We start from the raw sequence: 5,584 nt of genomic DNA, 5'->3' as shown, positions 1-5,584 counted from the left end.
TGAACATTAATGTATCTAATATTATTGTTTAAGCATTATATTGGCATGTATGTGTTATTTAGTATAAATATTCATGAACATTAATTTATCTAAAAGTGAACAGAACTCATAAAGTATTAACTATTTGCACATGAACATTAATGTGATTTTGGGTTTTTTCTTGTTATTTAGTATCAATTAAAGCAAAATATTATTATATGTAGGTAATAATATAGAAATTGTTTATATCTGTTAGAGATTGATAATAATTATTTATTTAATTGCAGGATATGATTTATGTAATAAAACATATTTCAAGGAACGCTCTAAAGTTTGATCCAACCTACAACACCAATTATATTGAACATTTAGTATCATCAATAAAAGATCAAGGTATGAAATTATTCAAGGAGACCATATTTGCCTCATACCTATATATCCCCAATTGCAACTATCAATGTCAATTACAAAGTGTTCATATTTGTTTAAGATTGAGCAGCGAAACTTAGATAATGAAAATTACAGTCGTCATGCCAAAGGGAATGATGAAATTTAGTATCCCTGAGTTTGCTATTATTACTGGTTTAAGATGTAAAGGTAATGTCGAGGATTTTACTTATCCGGTTTAAAAAATCAGTAGGTTAGTGCAAATATATTTTTCTGATACTACCTATAATGTAAATAAACAACGCTTGGTAGACCGTTTTATGCTAGGTGATTGGGACAACGATGATGCCCTTCAGATGTCTATCTTGTTTTTTATTCATACATTTGTGTGTTCCCAGCTTGGTGATGCACCAATTCCTATTGAAGATTTATTTATGGTGGAAGATGGTAGTTATGAACAGTACCCTTGGGGACAAGTTGCTTTTGAAAAGTTAATGAAATCTTTTAGAAAAAAGTACAAACACACCATATTGTTTGAATGGATTCTCATACGCACTAAATGTCTGAATTTATGTATATGCTTCTATAATAAATAACGATACTGTTATCAAAGAAGAAAACGGTATATCGAGAATGTGCAACTGGCAAGTTGTGTGTTTAAAGCCCAAATTTGATATGTTTATGGAATCAATTTTTACTAAGGTAATTACTATAATACAATAGTTTTACTTCATTTGTTCAAGTATGCGATACATTATTAATTTGGTTATTGTCATTATTTCATTTTTTGTTTGTTTAGATTGATTGTCAGCTAACTCTCGAGGAAATAGCATCACTTGATTTACCAGATTACAATTATGTAGCTCCAACTAAACCAGATTCATCATTTTCAGATGGTGAGGATGTGCATCCGGAGAAGATTCTTGATTTTGAAGACTTCTCAACAAAACCTCCAGAGAATATGTTAAGGAGATCATCAAGAGGTTCTAGTGCAGGAACTACCCTACCACCTCGCATGAGAGTAAAGGTTGTACATCCATATAAGTATGATTTGTCAAGACTCTCACAACCACAGAAGTAACCAAATCAGTCATTTAAAACTCCAGAGTCACATTCGAAAAAAATTGATAATGTATCTGGCATTGGCGTTTCTCCTAATACATTCATTGGAAAAATAAATTTGGGCAATGCAGAAATTGAAGATTTAAAGACTTTCATGAAGTCTTATGTTAGTAAACAATTCATTTAAACATTTATATGTTCGTTTTTCTTCTTTGACAGCAATATCTTATTTAAAGACGCACATTCATAAATTCAGACATTAAGTGCGTATGTGAATCCATTCAAACGTTACATTTTTTTGGTGGGTTTGTACTTTTTTTTTAAAAGATCTCATTAACTTTTCAAAAATAACTTGTCCCCAAGGGTACTATTAATAACTACGAGTCCAGAGCCCAAAGGGTATAAAAAATTAACAAAAATTCTAAAACGGTATAGATAAAATTTTATATTAACTAAAATAGCAAAATCGCTGGAACAACAGCGATTTCCTTCGCCGGAAAAAGCAAAATCACTGCTACTGCAGCGATTTTGCAAAATGTGATTTTTTTTTTAAAAAATCGCTGCCTAAAAAAATTTTTAACTAGGCAGCGATTTTTTTTTAAAAAAAATTATCGCTGCCTTTCGTAAAAAAAAACTTTTTTTTAAAAAAAAACAGCTGCCTAGAGCAGCGATTTTCTTTTTTAAAAAAATTGTTTTTTAAAAAAATGAAAATCGCTACCTGATTTTCTTTTAAAAAAAATTTTTTAAAATGAAAATCACTTCCTATGCAGCGATTTTCTTGGAAAAAAAAACTAGGCAGCGATTTCAATTTTTTTAAAAAAAATCACATTTTGCAAAATCGCTACAGTGCAGCGATTTTTCTTTTTTCGGCGAAGGAAATCGCTGTTGTTCCAGCGATTTTGCCGTTTTGGTTAATATAAAATTTTATATACCGTTTTGGAATTTTTGTTTATATTTTATACCCTTTAGGCTACGGACTCTAATAACTACCATCTTCCACCATAAAGAAAACTTCAATAGGAATTGGTGCATCACAAAGCTGGGCATACACAAATGTATGAATTAAAAACAAGATAGTCATCTGAAGGGCATCATCGTTGTTGTCCCAATCACCTAGCATAAAACGGTCTATCAGGCGTTGTTTATTTACATTATAGTTAGTATCAGAAAAATATTTTTGCACTAACCTTCTTGTTTTTTAATTCGGATAAGTAAAAACCTTGACATTACCTTTTTACATCTCAAACTAGTAATAATAGCAAACTCAGGGATACTAAATCTCAACATATTTTCTTTGACATGACGAATGTGAATTTCTTTATCTAAGTTTCGCTGCTCAATCTCTAACAAATATAAACACTTTGTAATATGACCTTGATAGTTGCATCAGGGGATATTTAGGTATGGGACAAATATGGTCTCCTTGAATAATTTCATATCTTGATCTTTTATTGATGATACTAAATGTTCAGTATAATTGGTGTTGTAGATTGGATCAAACTTTAGAGTGTTCCTTGGAATATGTTTAATTACATAAATCATATTTTGCAATTAAATAAATAATTTTATCAATCTCTAACAGATATAAACAATTTATATACTATTATCGACATATAATAATGTTTTGCTTTAATTGATACTAAATAACAAGAAGAATAGTACACAACATTACATTAATGTTCATGTGTAAATAGTTAATACTTTATGAGTTCTGTTCACTTTTAGATAAATTAATGTTCATGAATATTGATACTAAATAACACATACATGTCAATATGATACTTCAACAATAATATTAGATACATTAATGTTCATGCAATTTGATACTAAATAACAACAAAAAATTAAACTTAAACATATATATTAGATACATTAATGTTCATGTGCAACACATAAAAAGTACACAAATACACAAATTTCATTAGTCGTTATATAAAGAGATAAAAAATAAACGAAACAAATTGATACTTAAAAAAGTATCTAAGTTACATTAGTACTCAAAAATTAATATTCCTTGTGTGAAGTGAAATAGTTAAATACTTTATGAGTTATGTTCATTTTTAGATAAATTAATGTTCATGAATATTGATACTAAATAACATCTACATGTCAATATGATACTTAAACAATAATATTAGATACATTAATGTTTATGCAATTTGATACTAAATAACAACAAAACATTAAACTTAAACAAATATATTAGATATATTAATGTTCATGTGCAACACATAAAAGGTACACAAATTTTATTAGTCGTTATATAAAGAGAAAAAAAATAAACAGATCAAACAGGTACTTAAAAAGTATCTAAGATACATTAATATTCACGTGCAAAACATAAAAGTATCACAAAAATCAGCGTTTCATGTGTGCAATGTAAAATTGAAATAAACGATACTTAAATGAAAAAAAAAAACATCAAACTAACGAAAAAACTACGAATATCTGAATGGATAGGAATACAAATGTACATACCATGGGTAGTGTTGGTCGAATAATCGAAGGTGTCGTCATTCTACCCCTTTTCTTTGGGGTTTTCGTATCTTTTGAAGTTAATGCATGTTTGTTCTATGCAGATGTTCTCTTGCTAGAACTTGGATTTGTCATGACTATAGGGTCATGTGACAGTTTATAACTCAATTCTTCGAAACTTTCGATTCTGAATTTTTTTTTTATAGATTTGTTAGAAAAGGAAAAAACAGTAGATACACAAAAAAAAGGGAAAGTAATCAGAATAAAGAAGATGATAAACCTATTTTGGACTCTAATCCGGATAAATAGGGATAGGTTTCTTTTGAATTTCAAATTTACTTAAAATTGTTAACTTAAAATTTAAAAGGGGGGGGGGGGGGAATTTGGGCGAAAATTTGGAGAATGGGAAAGTTCTAGTTTTGAGTTCCAACGTAAAAAGTCAGTTAAGTATCATTGGGTGTAAAAAGGGAATTTTTGTATTTTAATAAATGAGTAGGGGAAATATTGGGAATAGGTACAGTAAAGTTGTGTAATTTTTTTAAAATGTCAATATTTTGACATTTAATAGAATTCATTATCAATACTTTCAATATTTAGTGAAAATGTCAAAAACAATTGTTAAAAAACAGAAAGGAGAAATTAAGGGGATAGAAAAAAATTAAAAAGAAACAATTGCTTAAAAGTCTCATCAATTATAAAAATTCAAAAACAAAAAACTAATAGACAATTTATCAAAATACACCAACTTCCATCTCTTTCTTCTTCTTTCACCATGTTCTAAAAAACACGACTATCACTATTGTTCTAAAAAAATTCAATATTCAATATTCTTAATCTCTTTTTTTGTTTCTAAACACCTTTATTTGCCATACATTATCATATTTGAAGCCGTTTATTCTACTAAGGAATCATTTTAACGTAATAAAATTATAATTTATCTTTAAAAATGTTTGAATTTTTATGAAGCTATTTGGTTATCCTGTTAAGGTTATTAAGTTTATGCATCTCTTTTAAGAAATTTTCCAGTATTCATAATACAATACGTATGTATTCATTGTGTAGGTATTCATCTATCTTACATATGTATTTTATTTTGCTTCTTTTCAATATCACTTTGTATACCAAATAGTTTGTATTTAGATTTGATTTCGTATTCGTCCTAATGTATACCATAAAGTATGTATTTAGATTTGATTTTGTATTTTTCCTAATATATACCATAAAGTTTGTATTTATATGTTGCTTTCATATTCATTCTCAACTATAAATAGCCAAAATACAGTTTATTTATGTATTTATTATACGTGTATTCATTCTAATTGCATCAGTCAAATAGTTTTGTATTTTATTTTGCTCATTATATGTCTATACCAACTAGTTTATATTTGATTTTGTATCAATTTTAAGTAATTAAAAAACAGATTTGTATTTTGATTATCACTTTGTAAAAACAAATTTGACTACAAACTACAGAACATTCAAATTACTTTCAAATACTTTTGTTGTAACGACCTGTTTAGTCGTTTTGAGCAGCAGATTTTATTTCTGGAAAAACTGGGTGAGTCGACGGAACCCACGACGGACCGTCATGGGCACGACGGGCCGTCGAGGGGGTCTCGTTCCAAAAGACTTAGACTTCTGAAATTTGGGTACTGAAATCGACTCTCTGAACTTGGCGACG

The sequence above is a fragment of the Solanum pennellii genome, chromosome 12 (assembly GCF_001406875.1).
Source record: "Solanum pennellii chromosome 12, SPENNV200".
In the NCBI taxonomy this organism is placed as follows: Eukaryota; Viridiplantae; Streptophyta; class Magnoliopsida; order Solanales; family Solanaceae; genus Solanum; species Solanum pennellii.
This window is presented reverse-complemented; position numbering follows the sequence as displayed.